At 39.5% G+C, this 20,108-nt stretch overlaps 1 protein-coding gene across 6 annotated transcripts in view; it reads right to left on the reverse strand.

The window, feature by feature from the left end:
• SIPA1L1 (signal-induced proliferation-associated 1 like 1) overlaps positions 1–20,108 on the reverse strand; it is a 339,956-nt gene that overhangs the window by 246,538 nt on the left and 73,310 nt on the right. The gene's annotated exons all lie outside the window — the stretch shown is intronic.

Raw genomic sequence — 20,108 nt, forward strand, 5'->3', positions numbered from 1 at the left:
TTGGCTGAGGCATCCGGCCGGGGCAGCGGGGACCCGCAGCTGCAGCGGCCCCACAATCGTGGGCTTCGCTTTAGGCCCAGGCAAGGGATCCCTAGCTCCTGGGACTGCCAGTTTCGACCATGCCCACCCCCCCTCACTAGCTCCACCCCTACTTCCTGCTATCACTGGCCAGGGCGGAAAAGGCACCTGATTCTCCGATCATGATTGGGGGGCAGGGCAAAGGTGGCCCTGGGGGCTCTTAGCGCCCCCCTGGGTTTCTGATCACTGTCAGTGGCAGGGGGCTTCTTCCTGCTTTCCCTTTCGCCTCCCTGCATTGTGCCTACATATGCAAATTAACCGCCATTTTTGTTGTCAGTTAACTGCCATCTGAGTTGGCAGTTAATTTGCATATAGCCCTGATTAGCCAATGAAAAGGGTAGCGTCGTACGCCAATTACCATTTTTCTCTTTTATTAGTGTAGATCATGTTCTAGCTCTAGCCAGTTTGCTCAATAGTTAGAGCATCAGCCCTCAGACTGAAAGGTTGTGGGTTCAGTTCCAGTCAAGAGGACATACCTTGGTTGTGGTCTCAATGCCGGAGGCAACACATTTATGTGTCTCTCTCACACCAATGTTTTCTCTCTCTGTGTTTCTTCCCTTCCCTTCCACTTTCTCTAAAAATCAATGGAAAATAATATTACCTTGGGCGAGTATTAACAAAAAAACAAACAAAAAATGTCATGCTCTATTTTGTTTTAATGACTATAATAGAATAGCTTGGACAGAAACTGATAATCAAAGAAAAATGTGTCCAAGCCTGTCTGGATGGCACATGTTATTTATCCTCTGGCGGGGGGGTTGTCTAGTGTTTTCTCCTGCCCACCCATGCAGGCGCCAAGGGATAGACTCCACAGAGCTCATACAGAGGGGGTCCCCAGGCAAGTGCTTTTCAGCACCAGGAAGACTGGCTTCCTTTCTCTCCAAGGAAAGGGCTGTTCTAACTGCAGCTACAGATATATGTATATGCCACAATATTATTATGAATTCAGTTTGGTCTCAACAGTCTAAATTCTACACAGTAGAAATTATTCTGCTTAACAAACTTTAACACAGCAAGACTGTAAACATCAAGAAAAATCCCTTAGTCATGACAGTGTGTCAAGAAGGGCTCCTGCAAGCATATTAGTTGGTTTCCCAAGGGTGCTGTTGTGTAAATCATCTTGAGTACATTAAATATCGGTAACATGTGCTTTAATTTGATAAGTGGCTTCCATCTGAAACCAACTTCAATTTTCACTCATTCAAATCTCACTAGAAGGATTATGAGGAACTACAACAAGGATAAAAAGGTAAAATTCTTTATCAATGATTACATATGACAAGTTGTCAACACTGACATATTGATTGGCCTAAAAGATTATTTCCTTATAAAAAACATTAAAAACAATAGACAGTGTCTAGAATTCCACTAAGGTCTTATATACAGTGCATCAATTACCGACTTCACACTAGAAATCATACTGCAAATAGGACTATAAAATCCTATCTAATAAAAGAGTAACATGCAAATTAAATGTCACTTCACAATAAAGATGGTGGCACTCATAGCCAATGAGGAGGGAATATGCAAACTGACCCGACAAGGCGAGAGGCGAGAGGCGAGAGGCGGAAGGTGGCTCCAGGCTGGAGTGAAGGCAGTGCTGGCAGCCAGGGAAAGGAAGGCCTATTCTTGCACGAATCTTTGTGCATCAGCCTCTAGTGAAATTATAAAAGGCTAAATATTTTCAGAGATGAATGAAACTATGGAATTTTTTATAGTATAAAAATAAAATCTCAGGCCCTAACCGATTTGGCTCAGTGGATAGAACATTGGCCTGCGGACTGAAGGGTCCCAGGTTCGATTCCGGTCAAGGGCATGTACCTTAGTTATGGGCACATCCCCAGTAGGAGGTGTGCAGGAGGCAGCTGATCGATGTTTCTCTCCCATTGACGTTTCTAACTCTCTCTCTCTCTCCCTTCTTCTCTGTAAAAAAATCAATAAAATATATTTTTTAAAGATAAATAAATAAATAAAACCTCAGGACTTTTTAACTCAAGATCGATAAGCATAAAATTTCTCTCTCCACCTACTACTGTATACTGGCTCCCAGATGTGTAGTGTCCAGAAACTTCCAAAGGATATTCCAATGATCACCTCACATGCAACATGTTATACTATGATGCTACATTATATTGAAGAAAACATAAGGATCTATTAAGGTGATCCAATCTTTAAATAATCACCCTTTCCCATATTTTTATATCACTTTATCAGAAAAACAAATCGTATTTAATACTCAGATATTAACTTTTCATTAAATGTCAAAAAACACACATTTTTTTCATTATTAACTACTAGAATTACAAAAATAAATTCCAAGTTGCTGGGGGCAAAATAAATCTCATTACTGCTCCATGCTTGTGCAAACTTTCTTGTACTTCCTTCTATACTCTGGGCTTTGAATCAAGTAAGTGAAATCTTGGCCAGAAGGGAGATATCTTAATGTGACTCTTTCTAAAGAGAATGGAAGAAAATGCAATCCTACATTTTTTAATTAGCCTACAAGATTTTATATTTTTAGTTACTGTTCTATTTGGTTATTGTATCTAAAAAGAATTTTTAAGTGTTATTAACATTTTCAAGCAATATATTAGACAAGCACTTAAAAATCTTTATCACTAACAAAACCTGTAGAACCAGGAAAAAAGAGACTTAATGAAAAACGTCACCAGTTTTTCCATCAACTGCAATAGCTACTCCATAGCAACAATCACCCAAGATTCATCATAAACATTCATTAAACAGCATTTATTTAGGACTTACTGCATCCCACGCACTGAGTTCAGTCATGAAGAGACAATTATGAACAAGACAAACTTGGTGCCTAATTGTAGGAAACTTTCAGACCGTATCCTTCTGTGCTACCATCTCTAGGCTCAACGAAAATACATGTTTCACAATCAATCCTAACTAGTTTTGAACTAATTTTCTCCTTACATTGATATTAATAAATAAGAAATTTTTTTTTAAAAGTATAATCTTCAACAACTGTATTTTTAAAAATACCCTACATGTCTCAAGGTTCAACCAGAACCCTTTGGGAACTTCTGGGCACTAATACAAGGAGAGCAGCCACCAGAGGTCTGGGTGGAGCTGACTCCTGTCTGGGGCCAGGGAGGCCAGTCCAGTGGAGGCCATCTAAACGCTTTGGCCGGCCTTATGCCCCATGGGAAAGACTCCCTGTGCAAGATGTTGGATCTGAAACAGATCCATAAATAACCCATCTGTGGCAGACTTAGTGGTTGTATATATAAAATAAGTCACAGAAGTACCACTATTCAAATAGATTTATGAGAATACCATGTTCCAGTCCTTCACAGCCATGAACTCACCAAGCTGACAAAATCCTGTGAAAGTTTATACACTCAGAATTACAGCCATAAAACAATTAGGTTTCACGATCTTTCCTGGACAGTAAACCTTACTTGTCCCCCCTCCCCCCGCAACCTACGGAATCTTAACTTTCCTTAGCCCTATCGTTTAAGGTATTTAGGAATAATTTTAATTTCATTCAAAGATATAGCAAAAAATAAAATTCAAATCCATTATGAAAAATAAATCACATCCACCACCTTTACCTGCCCCCAAAGGATCAATGGCTTCTCAACACTATGAAAAAGGGTCTGAATCCTTTCACTAGGCATTCCAAGTCCTCAATGAGTCAGTTCAATCCAATTTTCAACTGGTTTCTCTCTATACCCTTCCACGGAAGCCATCAATCCAGGCACAATGAACTATTATTCTCTCTTACCTGAGCACATTCTTCACTTTCCTCCTTACTGTGCCTTTTCACATCGATTCAACTGCAATAAGAACCCACTCACACATGTCTATAATTCTAAATTACATCCACACCACTATGCCTAATGGGAGAGCTGCCTCAGGGAGCCTCTCTGTTAGTGCCTCCTCTGCTGAATGTCCACAAGGTGGGCTCTCTATGGGGAACAAGCATGTGCTTTAGAAACAAAGGTCATGCAAAGCTCAGCTCAGCCATGTGTCAGTTAGGCCTTGAGCACAGTACTTGCCTTGCAAACCTCAATCTGAACAACACGGGAGCCGTAATAACTACTCTGCAAGGTTTAAAGGCTTCTGAACGACATTTGCTGCCATTGGTTTAAATCTCAATTCTAACAACTGTAGATGGTCTGACCTTGGACTTACCTTGGAAAAGAAACAAACACCAAGGGCCTCAGCTTTCTCACTGGTCAACTGGGAGGAGCTGCATCCACTTCACGGCAGAATAACAAAGGTAAAGGATCAGTGCGGAACTCTCACTCCCATGCTGGCCCCTCTACCCGCTACCCATCCTCAGGATTAGCGACCTTCCTCTCTGTCATGATATGACCTCTTTTCTCCATCAGACTCTCCCCCTCTGATGGCACATTTACAGCCCAAGCCTAGACTGCCTGGCAGACCGCAGGCCCTAAGATGAATAAATACACTAGAAAAAAGTATTTTTAGGTTTCAAGTGCTGCATAGATATAAATCAAAGCACACAAATAAAAATCAGAACACTGAGATTCTGGGGCTGCAAAACAAAGGAAAACACCTGCTGAAATGTCCCTTAACCTTTAAGACTCAATTCAGATAATAGTAGCTGTGACTATGGATGTGCTAGAGGTGGGGCACAGCTCCAGACGCTCGCCTGCTACCTCCTTTACTTCTGTGGTTTCCTCAGGGAAGGTCACTTAACTTTGGACCACCACCACCACACTTCACCAATTCACCTCTAATACAACTCACCACACCCTTCCCTGTACTTTGGCTTCCATCAGAAGCTCCAGGAGGGCAAGGCCTGTGGGTGAGGGCTGTTCTTTCCAGTCCCTCCTCCTCACCACAGAACAGGAATTAAATGAATTAAAAAGGGGTGGTAAACTTTTAGAAGTAAATTACCCAAATCACGAGGTAACTCAACATTACACAGTTGCTCTGTCAAGTGACTCAGCACCTCTCAGACCCCCAAAGTCAGGTTTGAACAGATCTAGACAGCTGTCTTATATCCAGGGAAGGAACTCACCAAAATCTCTCAAAAATCAAGTTTTCCACGAATAAGGTTTTCATTAGTGGTAAAAGAATCAGAAACAACAGAGAACAGTGAACTGAAACCAAAAATGTCAGGAGGGAAATTTCTGTCCTGTCGAAATTTAGAATGTCCACGATATTTAATATTTTCCTCTCCTCGAGACAAATGCTTTTCTTAGAAAAATAAATCAATGCTTCACATTCCATATTCATGAGTAGTTATAAAAATAACTAGCATATACTAGGATAGGACTTTTTAAAGTCCTTGATTAATCAAATTAATGAAGGTTGACTTATTAAATATATTTTGAACACTCGCTTTTTCCAATGTGGAGGTCACCTCATTAAAACATCTGGTTTCTATCTCCACCATTTCAGAATCAGCAAACCTCTAACAAAAACTGAATGCCGCCCTGCCTTTTTTAAAATGTAGTGTGAGAGAGATAGAAACATAAAGGAGAGGAGAAGAATCATTACCCAGTGCCTCCTGCACACTCCTCACCCGGGATCGAGCCTGCAACCCAGGCATGTGCCCTGACCGGGAATCGAACCATGACCTCCTGGTTCCTAAATCCATGCTCAGCCCCTGAGCCACACCAGCGGGGCCGCTCCCCACTTTTATGTGAGGGATGGCAGCAGTGAAGAAGAGGTAAAGGTGGTGATTCTGGAATTAAACATTTGGGTTCCCCTCTCCTTGTCTGTAGTAGTAAAAGAACCAGAAGCTTGGATTTAATTCTGAGTTCAGCAAAGCCTGAGGAGCCAGTTGCTGAAACAGAAATTAATGGGCAAGCTAGCCATCCCTTGAGTGAGCCTCTTCTCTGTGATGTCTGCCCAGAGAGGACTGCCCCACCTCTCCTTGGGACACCAGAGGTGAGCTATTAGAAATGCTTCATGAAGCTAAAATCAAGTGAGTTAATCAAGTGAAAGAACAGTAAGCAGGGGAGCCAGAGGCAGGGGGGAAAAAATCTCTGCTCTCCTATGATTTCTGAATCAATTCCAAAATCTTTCCTTCTCCCACTGCCAGCAGCACCCATCAATTCCCATAGTAACCAGCCCACGGATTTCCAACTGGTCCAAAAGGGAGGCATGCATGCTGCAGAGAGAAGCACATGAGAGCATGACCCAAACCCCAGGCAGAATCCAACTACCGCTTGGTTGTTTAAACATTCCAATTCAACCTCCCTGAATCCCTTAATCCCCAGGTTACCAAGTGGTTGTGTTCTCTCCTCCCTCCCTTCAACCTAATGTCGAGAAAATGAAGGAGGCGATTTCCTAGGACTCTGCACAATACCATTTTCTGTTTTCTGATGCAATCTTGGTTCAAGGCTATATGATGTGAAAGTAATCACGACTCCCCCTCTACCCGCCCCCCCCCCCAGCCCAACCACCACGGTGTACAAAAATGTTTGTTTAATGAAGGAATCCTCTGGAATAGAAATAAAGATTTCAAAGATGTGGGGTATAGATTTGAGACCCTAGATAGGAATGAAGAGGCTATACTCCCAAAACGAATGAAGAGAAGATAAAAGGGCTACAGTGGGTGGAGTTCATCTTATCTTTGTGAAGAATAGGATTCATTACGATGACTGAGCAGGAGTGAGAACAGGAGGAGGAGGACCACAGGGGATTAGAGTATTTCTGTGCCCGACACACACAAGGACACTGCAGTCAGGAACACTGGCTCCTGATCATTTTTAGCAAGGAAGGAGGAATGATCAGAACTGGTGGGAGATGTGGTTGATGGCTTAATAAGTTTGAAAAGAAAGAAAATATTTAGCTGATTCTAGCATGTTTACTATGCTGAAGAGGTTGTTGGTTTGTTTTTTTGTGGGGTTTTATTTTTTAACAGATAAATTAATTTATTCTTCCATAATGAAAAACCCACAAATGAAACATTCAACAGTGGTATTTAGGCTTCAGAAAACAATGTGATCAGCCACATTTTTCTGTTGATGTTGGTTTGGTTTTTAAACTAACAGGGTAAAGTGGAGACTCAAATTAAAAGTGCTCAGGCTATGACCCAGTTCTACACGATTTCACATCTTCAACAGTATTTAATGGCCAAAAGGAAAGGGTGGCCATAGGTGCTGTAAAAAGCAGCACTGTACTTGCCATTGACATGGAGCCTAAGCCTCACTGAAGAGATGCACATGTTTTCCTTAAGGTAGGTGGTGAGTAACCCAACTGTGGGGTTATGGAGTATGCATGCATACATCTTAGTTTTGTTTTTCTTTTCTTTATTATTTTTTATTTTTTAAAACATGTTCTTATTTATTTTAGAGAGAAAGGGAGCAGGAGAAAGAGAAATATCAATGATGAGAGAGAATCATCAATCGGCTCCTCCTGCACACACCCCTACTGGGGATCGAGCCAGCAACCGAGGCATGTGGGAATCAAATCATGACTTCCTGGTTCATAGGTCAATGCTCAACCACTGAGCAACACCAGCTGGACTCTTTTGTTTTTTTATTGTTGACACTATTACAGTGTCCCTCATCCCCCTCCCTTTGCCCACCTACGGCCACCCCCCTCCCCACCCCCTAACCTCCTCTCCTGGGTTTCACCACACTGTTGGTGCTCCCAAATTACTTTCCAGCAAGGACCCCACAGGAGTCTGAGTTTTTGTTTTTGTTTTTTAAATGAGATTTTAAACATTCATCTACTGTATTCATAGTACTGTGCTAATTACAGAACATGAAGTAATAAAATAAAGACTCTAAAACTTGACTCAGCATCATCAGACGTGTAGGTAAAATGGAAGGAAATATATGAAAACAGTAAAGTTTATTGTGCTTGGAATACAAGATTATATGTAATTGAAGTTTATATTATCAGTAATGAATCTTTTTAACATAAACTTTTTAAAAAGCAGAATACAAGAAATATTTGAGTTATGCCAAACAAATTCCTAAAGGATTCATGCTTTAAAAACAAAACAAAACAAAACAAAAAAACCTCAAGTAATATGTAAGTTTATCACACTCCCAGTAAGATTAACGGGATATTCTTTTGGAAATTCAGAATCTAAGTCTAAAGTTCATAAGGGAAAATAAATGAGAGAGAATAACGAGAGGAATTATGAAAAGGAAGACTAATAAAGGAGAAGAGCCTTAATACACGGCAGGTGGTAAACTGTGTTACAAATATATACTAATTTTTAAAGTGTGAAATAGTTCATGAATAGACCAAAAAATAAAAGGATAAACTAAAAATTCTAAAAATACTTGGGAGATACAGGGATGAAGGATAAATTGGGACACTTAAAATCAGTGCAGAAAAGATAAATTACTTCATAAATGGTACAGGCACAACTATGCAGCCACATGGAAAAGAGAATAGGATACTGACTCAAACCAAAAAAATCCCAAATTGATCAAAAATTAAGAATAAGAAACCACAAAAGTATTAAAGAAAGAGACATTTTCATATTCTTGAAGAGCATAAAACCATTCTTCTAAGTAGGAGATAAAATCCAAAACCCATAAAGTAAAATACTCATAAATTTTATTATACAAAAGTAATAAACTTATACATGGCAAAATTTAACATTAATGTCAAAATATAAACCAGTGGGGAAAGATCACAAGGTGCTAATCATTTTTTCATTTAAAGGGCTTATCTCCCTAGGTAAATGAGTAAAGGATCACAAGAGTCAGTTCACAGAAAGAAAAACTGCTCTTCAACACACACCAGTATGTTGAACTTCACTTATGATAAGAGAAATGCACAAGAAAAGGGCAACGAAATTCCCTTTTTCGGGTATGAACTTGGCAAGGATCAAAAGGTTTAATCACACACTATTAGCGAAAGAGAGCAGAAAGGCATACAATGTTAATGGGAGTGTAAATTTGTACAGTGTCTATGGAGGGCAGTTTAACCATCCTTATCAAAGAAATGAAGATACATATTCTTGGACCCGGAAATTCCTCTACATAAAGCAGCACAGTTGCAAGTTCAAGGGCAGCCACTGTAACATTGTTAATAATATCAAAAGATCAGAAACAACTCCACGTCCATTATCAAGAAACGGGATAAAAAAGTACAATCATAAGCTAGAATGAAAAGGAATGAAAGCATAGTACAGTATTCTAGCATCTGTGTAAAATTAAATTTCAAAAAGCATGTATACTAAATGCAATATGATATTTCTGGATTGGGTCCTGGAAAAATAAAGGGTAACAGCAGAAAAGCCAGGGAAATCCAAGAAAAAGCTATGCAGTTTAGTTTCACAATATAACCTTTTGGATTTTACTCTATGGGCATGTATTAGCTATTTAAAACATAAAATTTAATTTTTTTTTAATCCTTACCTGAGGGTATTTTTTCCCCACTGATATTTAGAGAGAGTAGAAGGGAGAAGTAGAGACAGACAGAAAGAGAAACATCAATGTGAGAGAGACATATCAATTGGGCCAGGGATCATGACTGCAACCAAGATATGTGCCCTTGACTGAAATCGAACCTGTGACCCTTCAGTCCATGGGCCGATGCTCTAACCACTGAGCACTGGCTAGGGCATAAACTTTAATTTTTTAAAAAACCTAATTACTTTATGATTGAATTTACACCATTCATGGTATCCATATCCTTCTATATATCACTAATGAGAAATATCAAGTATACATGTACTGCTTTAACACTTCTAATATTGGCACTATTGCACCTAAATACACTCCTGTCTCACCTACTAGACGTTAGGTCCTTAAAGGTAGGGGCCTTGTCAACTCATCTCTGTACTCACAGAACCTGGAGACTACAGGGTGGGAGAAGAGTAGGTCTCCAGATGTGAGTCCAGGAAATACAGAGTTTATTCTTCTATTATTATTTATTAGTGACTGTATTATTAAACCTACCTTTGCCCCACCCTATATGTCATGAGGTAAGACTTCAACAAATCAGATCCAAAATTATGTCTGGTTTAGTGATCCTTTTTTTGAAATTTTGTATTTCAAATGTCAAACAATTCTTTTTGGGGTTTCCTTCAATCCTGGGTTCACAATGACATAGAAGAGAAAAGCTAGGGGCAGAGAAGGGTGAAGTAATAATTCTCACTGAGGATTTGGGTAGGAAAACAGAGAGAGACATTTCAGATAAACTATCCTCCAACTGAACTTTCTAACCATTTCACTGTGCTAGGAGCTGCAAGGAACATGAAGATAGATGAGATCCTGTCCTTGCAGTAGAAGTTAGGCATAATTAACTTAATGCCAACACTTGTAAAGGCGAAACTATGAAACTGCCTTGGATTTCCAAAAATGTTTTACACAAAGGCGATTAAAATGCTTTTCAAAAAACTATCTATTTTGCAATATAAGATAATAATAAAACTCCAATTTAACAAAGTGTCAGTTTTCTATGATGTCTTCTCAGGAAAAGAGCTCATGGGCGCCATGCTAAAGAATAGTCAAAGAAAAAATTCTAGCCTTAAACCCCATCAACAACCTAATTTTCTAAGTATTCAAAATACGAAAGATAAACTACTTAGGAAATACTCTGAGGTCCCTGAATGGGTAGAGAAACACTACAGTTTCTCAGAAACCCATCTCTAGTGCTATCCCATCTCCACAAATTCAGGGCTCAGAGCTGAGTGTCATAAAGTAACACAACCTTGGGCAAGCCTTTGATCTCTGGGAATACCCATTTTTCATCTATAAAATGAGCAGATGCCAGCTAAGGCTCCTTCCTGGTCTAACATGCTATTAGCTCTCTTTTCCTTCACACCCCAAATATAAACTAAGGCCTTGCAGTCCTTTCATACAAACAGACACACCAACACATGCATTTATCTGTGTGTAATGGGACAGGAGCTACCTGTAGTTACTTACACACATATTCCTAGAAGGGCCTAACATACCCCCCCAAAAAATATTTGATTACAAATGGGTGCCATATAGAAGCAGTTCCACATGTAACTGCTCGTGAAAGTTATATTGGTATTTTTGTCTTGTCCACCACTTTTCATAGCATAGGAAAATGATGAGAACGAAGCAAGTTGTAGGCATACTCATCCATGTGCAAAGATTTATGGATTATCAGTGGGCAGTTTTTTTCCAATTTATTTACAATAATCCTTACCTCTGACCTACTGGCTTGAAAGGTGATTGTGTAAAAAGCAGAACAAAGGTCTGTGAGTAGGAGCTAAAACATGGTACAGTATTTACTGAGAGTTTAATTATATCTGTCAGTTGACTTTCTTTTTTTTTGAAACATAGAAATAACATTGCACTGTTAGCAAATATGTTTTTCTTGTAAGGAAGTTGTTTTTCCCTAAATAACCAGCATTTCATGGCGTACGTCCCTTAAATACTAATGGGGACACAGAAGAGTTTTCTAAGACATGCACAAGGAAGTTCAATTTTTCACAGTGAAAGCTATAGTTGAGTGAATGTGAATATGAAATAATACCCACCTGTAGGATTAGCCTGAGAGGCCTTCCTGAGGAAATGAATTTGAATGTGTTTCAAAGGAGGATAGGGTGGCTGACAGCTGGTGAAGAAAGGCAAATTCCAGGCAAGGAAAAGGTTGTGCGCAAAAGCTGCCTCTGTGGTTTCTCAAGAAGCAGAGTCACAATGCGATCTGGTATGTGGCAACGATTACTTCAGTCGTTAGGACAAACCGAAGGAGGATTGACTGTTACTTCACACTCCTAACCTCGGTCTTCTCATCTGCTGTAGGAGGCTGGACTCAGGCTTCTCTGGTCTGTGCAGCTGAGCACTTGCTCCCTAAGAAGCAGCGCACTGGCATCCAGCAATCCTGCGAGGCCTGTGGCTTATCAGCCACGTTAGATAAATGAAAAGAGCGAGGCTGAGAAACCCGATGAGGCCGACGGTTACAGGGTTTTAGAAAGTAAAGGGAATATGCATAACTTGTGTAGAGAAAGAAGTAGCATATGAAGACTGACAACTTCAAAAGTCAGAGCTCTTGACCATAATCAATCGAAATCATTTTTACATTCTCCTCTTAAGAGATCAAAAGAACATAGAGCTGTATTAGTCTTCCCCGTCATGCCAACCAATCAAAGGAATGGAAAAGGGTGTATATACCATCTTTACTCTGAAGAATGTCCTTTAAGAAAAACCAAAGGAGGCACTCTGCCTACTCCTGCCTAGTGGCTCTCATTTAATTATGTATTCCCTCTCCCTGTGGTGTCCGTAATGAGGTGGGTGTTGTGTTGAATGTACAGCACATTCTTTAGCCATTAGAACAGAGATTAGCAGCTAACTGAAGAGGCCTTCCAAACCTCAGAAGCAATTAAGACAACCCTCACAGCCAACTTTATGTCCAATGCACAAATTCTCAAGAGAGGTGTTACTTTTATACAAAAGCTCAGTGGACATTATCATAACTTACTTGTAGCTATTTAATTGCAGAATTTTCTATGTATAAATGCAAATCTGGTAGCAAAATATAGTCCAAAAAATAAAACCAGTCTTAAAGAAAAATTTTGAAGACTAAGTATTAGAACTTAATGAGGTCTACTTATTTATAAACAAGTTGGTTCTTCAAATTTAGCTCCTCCCCATACCATTTCTTTAGATAAACATGCGGAGTTAAAGAACCTGACAACCACCGATGGGAGTCCCTGGTAAAACAACTTGGGAGTATCTCTTACACTACCCCCTGACCCGGCAACTACCTGGAGAACCATATGGCCGTGTGCACAGAGCCAAAGACAGGGCCTTATTTGTACTCAGGTTCCATCAAAAACAACCTAGAAGCTCGGCAATAGGAAAATGTTAACACACACACACACACACATACACACACACACACACACACACAAAACAAAAACAACTATACAATATTCCCGACTAGTCTATATAACATTAAGCAGCAGTTTAAAAGGATGAACTAGATTTACATGAACTAACATGGACAGATCTCCAAAGCATGTCACTGAATGAAAAGAAAAGTTACTGGTATTCAATACAATACCAATTAAGTGAAGTGTGTTTGCTTGTCTTCATCCTACCTGAGAATATGTTTTATTAATTTTAAAAAAAGGAAGAGAGGGAGGGAGAGGAAGAGGGAGAGAGAAATATCAATGTCACAGAGAAACATCGATGGGTTGCCTCCCATACATGCCCCGACCAGGGTCAAACCCGCAATCTAAGTATGTGCCCAGACTGGGAATCAAACCTGCAACCTTTTGGTGTATGGGATGATGCTCCAACCTACTGAGCCACGTGGCCAGGGCTATTATGTGAAGTTTTAAGACACAAAACTACAATACTATCTATCTATAATAATAAAAGGTTAATATGCTAATTAGACCAGATGTCCTTCCGGACGAAGCTGGGGCCAGAGCAAAAGCCTGGGTCCCAGGTGCCTGCCAGTGGTCAGAAGGAAGCCCGGGTCCCAGATGCCAGAGGGAAGCTGGTGCCGGCAAACAGGGGAAGAAGGTCTACTCTTGCACAAATTTTCGTGCATCAGGCCTCTAATTATATTATAAACAGCCAATCAATGAAGTGTTTGCCTCTGGAGAGATACCAGAGAAACCAGGAAGGGATTAGGGAGTGAGGAATAAACCTTATTGACTAATTTATTACTTCTATTAAAAAATTAATTTTAAAAAACATATCACAAGGGCTTTATAGAGTTATTAAGTGATTTAGTATTAAAGAATAAGGTGAAATAAAGATATCTCTTCAACCACTGCTAAATTAAAAGCTAATCAAATGCAAGAGACAAACTACCAGGAGCAACTGCAGCATCACAAATGAAGCTAGGGGCTTTTTTGACGAAGAACAGAAGAGTGTCAACTTAAATGGCCACAGTCGGTGTAACTAATTATTATTAGTGTGAGCCTGTACACATATTCTTTTTCCCAGGCTAGAAACTTGGCAGTAACTGAAAGAGAACCTGATACAGAAATGTTAAAATTATGTTATCATCACTAAACTAAAACAGTCATGATCCCTTTAACCCCTCGGAATCCTTCCCCACCAGTAGTCTATGTTGATGTGAGAATACAAACTGAAATTTTTAATAAAGGTCAGCTTATGATAACAATAATAAGGGGGGGGGGCCTTCATGCACTGGACTCTCCATAAAATCCAGATCTAGGTGGGCAACCTTCACCTTCTCTATTTCCAACATTGTCAGCAAACTATCAGCCAAGTCGTCTTTTACACAACCATCTATCTGCATTCCTCAGGTGGGGAGAATGAATTCTCAATTCAGAGAATTGCATCATCAATATTATATCCATCCATAACAGATGCTAGAGTGATGAGGGAGGGAGGGAGGAGCTGGGAAGACTTTGTTATTATAATACACATCATTAATGTAAGATTTGTTTTAAATACAATCAAATGCATCTTCCTCACTTTCAGTTACTACAATGCTGTAAGATCTAACAGAAAATAAAAACTAATTGTAGAAGAGTAAATGTCCTCATTATATTGCTAAATATAAAAAGGAACTATTTTATAAAAGTTATCAACAGCGGATACAGTATAATCCCAATTTTGCTTTTAAAATATATACATGGTTACATAAAAGAACAAAATAAAAGAAAATTACTAACATATTAGTAGTCCTAAAGAACAAATGACCCAATTTTTCCCACAATAAACTGCATGAAAAAAGAAGGGAACAGAAAATGTTACAGAGTGAAAAAGATCTAAAAGAGGGGAATGCAATGTGTTAATCCTACAGGGATCCAGATTCCAACAAACTAACTGTAAAATGACATTTTTGACACAATGGAGGAAACTGAACATAGACTACAGGACTAGCTAATAAATATTAAAAAATAATTGTTAATATCATTAAGGTTAATGATATTTTGACTAATTTTTTTAAGTCATTATCTGTTAAAAATACTAACGAGTATTTATAGGGGACATGGTATAATATCTGGGCTATTTTAAAACTCCAATCAATCAATCAAAGCAGGAAAAAGATACATGCAATAATAACAAAATATCTATAAATATTAAAGCTGGAAGATGGGTACATGGGGCCTCATTGTACTATTCCCTCTACTTTTGTGTATGTTTAAAAATCTCACAAATGAAAAGTAAAAATGCAAGCAGGGACAGTTATCTTTGGGTGCTAGAGACTGAGTGGTCTGGTGGGAACTGGTGACTTTTACTTTGATCTGTGTGCCTTTTAGAAACATCCAGATTTTATACAATAAATATTAATTGCTTTGGTTACTTGGGGAGACAAAGGTTTCTCTTTTAATAGATGGATGGATGGTTCTTTCAATGCCCACTTTGATGGATTTAATCCTCCCTCTATGCATTTTACTTGTATTTCCACTACAGGCCTTAATACATTTGGTAATTTATTATAACAATTTTTAATTATGTCTTGTCTTCCCCTCTAGAAAAACAACTTGATCACAAGGGGAATTTCTTTTTGTATTTCTGCTTGAAGCAAAAAGATCTCTCTATATAATAGGTGTCAAATAATTCTTTACTTAATTGAATTAACTGTTCCACTAATAAATCCAGGGAAGAAACAAGTGGCAACAGAAGTAAAATATCTTACCTCTTGTAACTACAAAAGTTTTAAGGCAGGAACTTGCCCAGAGGTCCCTATACAAAAGCCAGTATCTATCAAATCAAACTAGTTAATTCCTCAAACTATTTATTTTTCAATTAACGGGGGGAGGAGGGGGGCATCATTCAGCAAAGAAAATAGTCATTTATTGAATTAAGTTACAGACTTTAAAAAAAGAAAAGAAACTCCCTGAGAAGAAAATCAATGATTGATTCCTCAGTAATCATTCATTATTTAACCTCCTTAAGACTCATCTACAGTACCCATCAGTTCTTTTTTTTTTTTAATTAAGAAAACCATTTTGGAAAGAACGCAGAGCTAGCCATGTGCTGAGACAAACAATGGTCTGGAAACTTCCCTTGCTCTGAAGAGGCTTGCATCCCATGGAAGGGCTGCACTATACACCTCTCATGTTTTCAAGTTGCTAGAGACCTTAATATGTGCAGATGTGAGCAGTAGCCTATTCATCTCTCCATTATCTTGCTTAAAAATCATTTCCAAAAGAACACAATAAAGCCCTCCTCCCAGGAGTACCAAGACCCCAAGAACATGGCCTACTTGACTTCACCAGCATGTAGCCTTAATTTTGCATGCATTATTTTGATGAAAGCCACTCAAATAACAGTGAAGATATTTACAGCTTCTTTTTACATCCTATCTAACAAAGTGGTAGTATGCAAACTGACCATCACTCCAACACACAAGATGGCCGCCCCCATGTGTACACAAGATGGCCAGCAGGGGAGGGCAGTTGGGGGCGACCAGGCTGGCAAAGGCGGGAAGTTAGGGGTGACCGGGCCAGCAGGGAAGGGCAGTTGGGGGCAACCAGGCTGGCATAGGCAGGTAGCTAGGGGTGACCGGGCCAACAGGGGAGGGCAGTTGGGTGGGACCAGGCCTGCAAAGGAGGGCAGTTGGGGGTGACCAGGCCAGCAGGGGAGGGCATTTGGGGGTGACCAGGCCGGCTGGGGAGGGCAGTTGGGGGCAATCGGGCCAGCAGGGGAGCAGTTAGGTGTCAATCAGGCTGGCAGGAGAGTGGTTAGGGGGTGATCAGGCTGGCAGGCAGGCGAGCGGTTGGGAGCTAGCAGTCCTAGATTGTGAGAGGGATGTTCAACTGCCCATTTAGGCCAGGATCAGGCCTAAACGGGCAGTTGGACATCCCTCGAGGGGTCCCAGATTGGAGAGAGTGCAGGCTGGGTTGAGGGACACATCCCCCTTCCCCATGCACGAATTTCGTGTACCAGGCCTCTAGTCTAAAATATGCTTCAGTTTGACAAACATTAAATAAAGTCAGGTTTCAAATTCAAACCCCCACCACTAAGTTTCCCAAATCTTTTGAGAAACATCAGTATATCACAAAGAAATGGCAGGTGCAAGCTCTCCACAAGTTTCATCTCTAGTTCCACCCTATGATCTGGTCCCAGAAGCCAGGTCTTCACAAATGCTTTCACCCACCCAATTTATGAAGTCAGGCCAGAGCAGGAAGGGAGGGCATAGCTCTGCACAATCCCACCCTGACCACCACCATATTCACATACACAGTTCGTGTTCTTACTTCTCTATTTTCTGATTCCTTTCTTTACACGTTTGTCCAAATCACTCCTATTAGCAAAGTTTAAATTAACTAGACAGTCAAGAAAGTGGGTCACCTGATAGCATCACGAAGAATTGTACTTGTACAAACACTGGGCTCAGAAAATGACTTGAGGTATGTACTAAGAAATAAGGCACTCTTCCAACCATGTGTGCTATTTGCCACTAGAATGAGCTTAAAAGAGGCATCTCTCTATTTGAGGTAGACCGCTGCACTCTAAATTTCTGAAGAACGTCAAGATAAGGATTCAGTGAGAATAAACTGTCCTTATGGAAGAGAAGAGGGTATAAGGGCATTAGTAAATGTGAAGGGGTCATATCACAGTTCTGCAGGCTGATAAAAATTTTGCTAGGCAAAAAAATTTCATCAACTTTCTTTTTTCAAGAACAAAGGAGGCTATGCATAATAAATACACATCATAAAATAATTCTGAGATGACCTCAAGGCATGCCAAACTCAATTCAAATTAATCATGGCCAAAGATAAAAGGAAAACTTTGCAATCATCCCTTTGCTACTCTAAATATTTAATATTTTCATTATACTTAGCATTTGGTTCATACAATTTCATCTAGTGTTTATCTTAAAAAGTTATCTCCATTTTGTACCCTCAGTGCCACCATGAAACTTCAATTTAGGTTGACACCGAGAATCTAACAAGTCTATTCAAGGTAAACATTTCAGTTATATTCTTCCTAGAGTTAATATATTTAAAGTACTATCATTATTTAAGTCACTGTCTTTGTCACTGGCACAGCATTTCTTTTATGTTGTAATGAAAACATAATTTGTTAAAATAATGAGGAAAAGAGAGATAGGGTGCACCGCATCAATAGACATGAGAGGGTAGGTGCCCTTACCCACTCGTGTCCATTTTTAACTGACTTCTAAATCTTCTATCATCATTCTATTGCCTGGTTGGCCAATGGAAGGCATTATGATTATTAGGTTTCTTGCTTCCACCACATATAACAAGAAAAGTCTAGGAGCGTTTTTTCACTTATTGAATAGTTGGAACTTCACATAAAACAACAAAAAGTATGTCTTTACTTTTGTGTATTCTACCAGCAAGCTATCAGTTTAAGTAAATGTGATCCATGTTATTCTTTTTTATTTTATTTTTTTTAAAAGGAAGAAGTTGAGAGTTTTTTAAATTTCCTCAATTAAAATCTGAAGTCTGGGATGCAATAACTAAACTGAAATAACGGAAAAATTTAAATAATATCTCACCTACCTATGACTGCATAATTATCTATATAAGAAGGGGGGCCCTAACTGGTTTGGCTTAGTGGATACAGCGTCGGCCTGCGGGCTCAAGGGTCCCAGGTTCAATTCCGGTCAAGGGCATGTACTGTGTGTGGACACACCCCCAGTAGGGGGTGTGAAGGAGGCAGCTGATCGATGTTTCTGACTCTATCTCTCTCCCTTCCTCTCTGTGAAAAATCAATAAAAATTTTTTTTAAAAAGAAGGGGAAAATCCAAAATAAAAATATAATACTTGGGAAAATGCTTAATTTAGTTAGATATCATTATCAATACTTGGGATAACATCACTCTATGTTTCTTGCTAGGTATTTACAAAGAATATAGCAATTTTTAAAAATTGTAAAGGAAAGGGAAAGGGTGTGCTTTCTTCATTCACTTTTATAATTCTAGAACAATACTACTAAAAAATAAGTAAAAAGATATAAGAATGACAAATTTAATAAGATACACATAGAGCTACATATAAAGCACAGGTTTTGTGGTTTAGGTTTTGGTGTGTGAAACATTCTGGATTTTTGTTTTCTTTCAAAGGGCATTGTTTAGGTATCCCTTAGGTGGAGAGCACTTTAGGAAAGAGCACGACCCATTCAGAAGGCCAAGGAAGAGTCAGGCCAGCAACAGGTCTAGAAAACTATTTCATCGTGGCCTCCCTTGTCTGTTGTCTGAGTAGACCTGAGCAAGTATGAATGCCTAAGAGAAAAATCCCCCACCCAACCTGCAGTACCAGCCTCCTCAGTTATTACTGCCATTAAACAAAAAATGAGTTAAGTCTCAGGTTATTAAGCTAAGCAACTAATTCAAAAAACAAGGTGTAGCTGCTACGACATCAAAGCTTAAACAAGCTTGACTTCATAATAAAATTAAAACTTAAGGCCTATGCTAAAAACTGTCACACTCAAGTATATCAACCAGCAGTTATTTATTCAAAACTGTTTAAAGTACCATAAGACATACAGAGACAGCACTGAAGGTGCACATTTCTATACGATTCTCAGGAGGGGGGAAAAACAATCTTGAAAACAACTTTACAAGACTGAGATGGAAACCACTAAGCACTCCATAATACACACTGATTTTTCTTCTCTCACACAGTACCTGAGCTACAGCGACCTTCATGGAGCATGCCTGGCAGGCTGCTGCTCACCGCTAAGGAATTCTTGGTGGTTAAAAAGACGCTACATTCCCAAAGACACATTTTCATTTGGTTGCTAATAAAAAACGTGGGCGCTTCATGGCTAAAAATTACAGAGAGCTAAAATTCTTTCTCAGATTCCAGCTCTATTAAAAAAGAATGACGCTGGGAATCATCAAATAAGTGCCAGAAGCAAAATGTCCTCATGTAGTTTAAAAACATTTTCAGAAATAATCATTCCCCAATTTCTCTTACTGAAATTCAAGAAGGTCAGAAATAGCAAGCCACTTTGAGAGCAGTGCTCCAATTACCCAGCGGACTTCAGGAAAGAAGCCCTAAGCTCTGAGCAAGGTGGCAAGGGGTGAGGTGCTCAGAGAACCTTGACTATCCTGGGGGATGCAACGTCAGAGGAGCTGACTCCTCAGGCAACTGGCTTCTGCTCCTGACAAAGCAGCAAAGAAAAAAACCCAAACTTTTGTTTCAGCATCTGGCTGGGATGAAGGTTAAG

Source organism: Myotis davidii, unplaced genomic scaffold (assembly GCF_000327345.1).
Source record: "Myotis davidii unplaced genomic scaffold, ASM32734v1 scaffold17, whole genome shotgun sequence".
Taxonomy (NCBI): Eukaryota; Metazoa; Chordata; class Mammalia; order Chiroptera; family Vespertilionidae; genus Myotis; species Myotis davidii.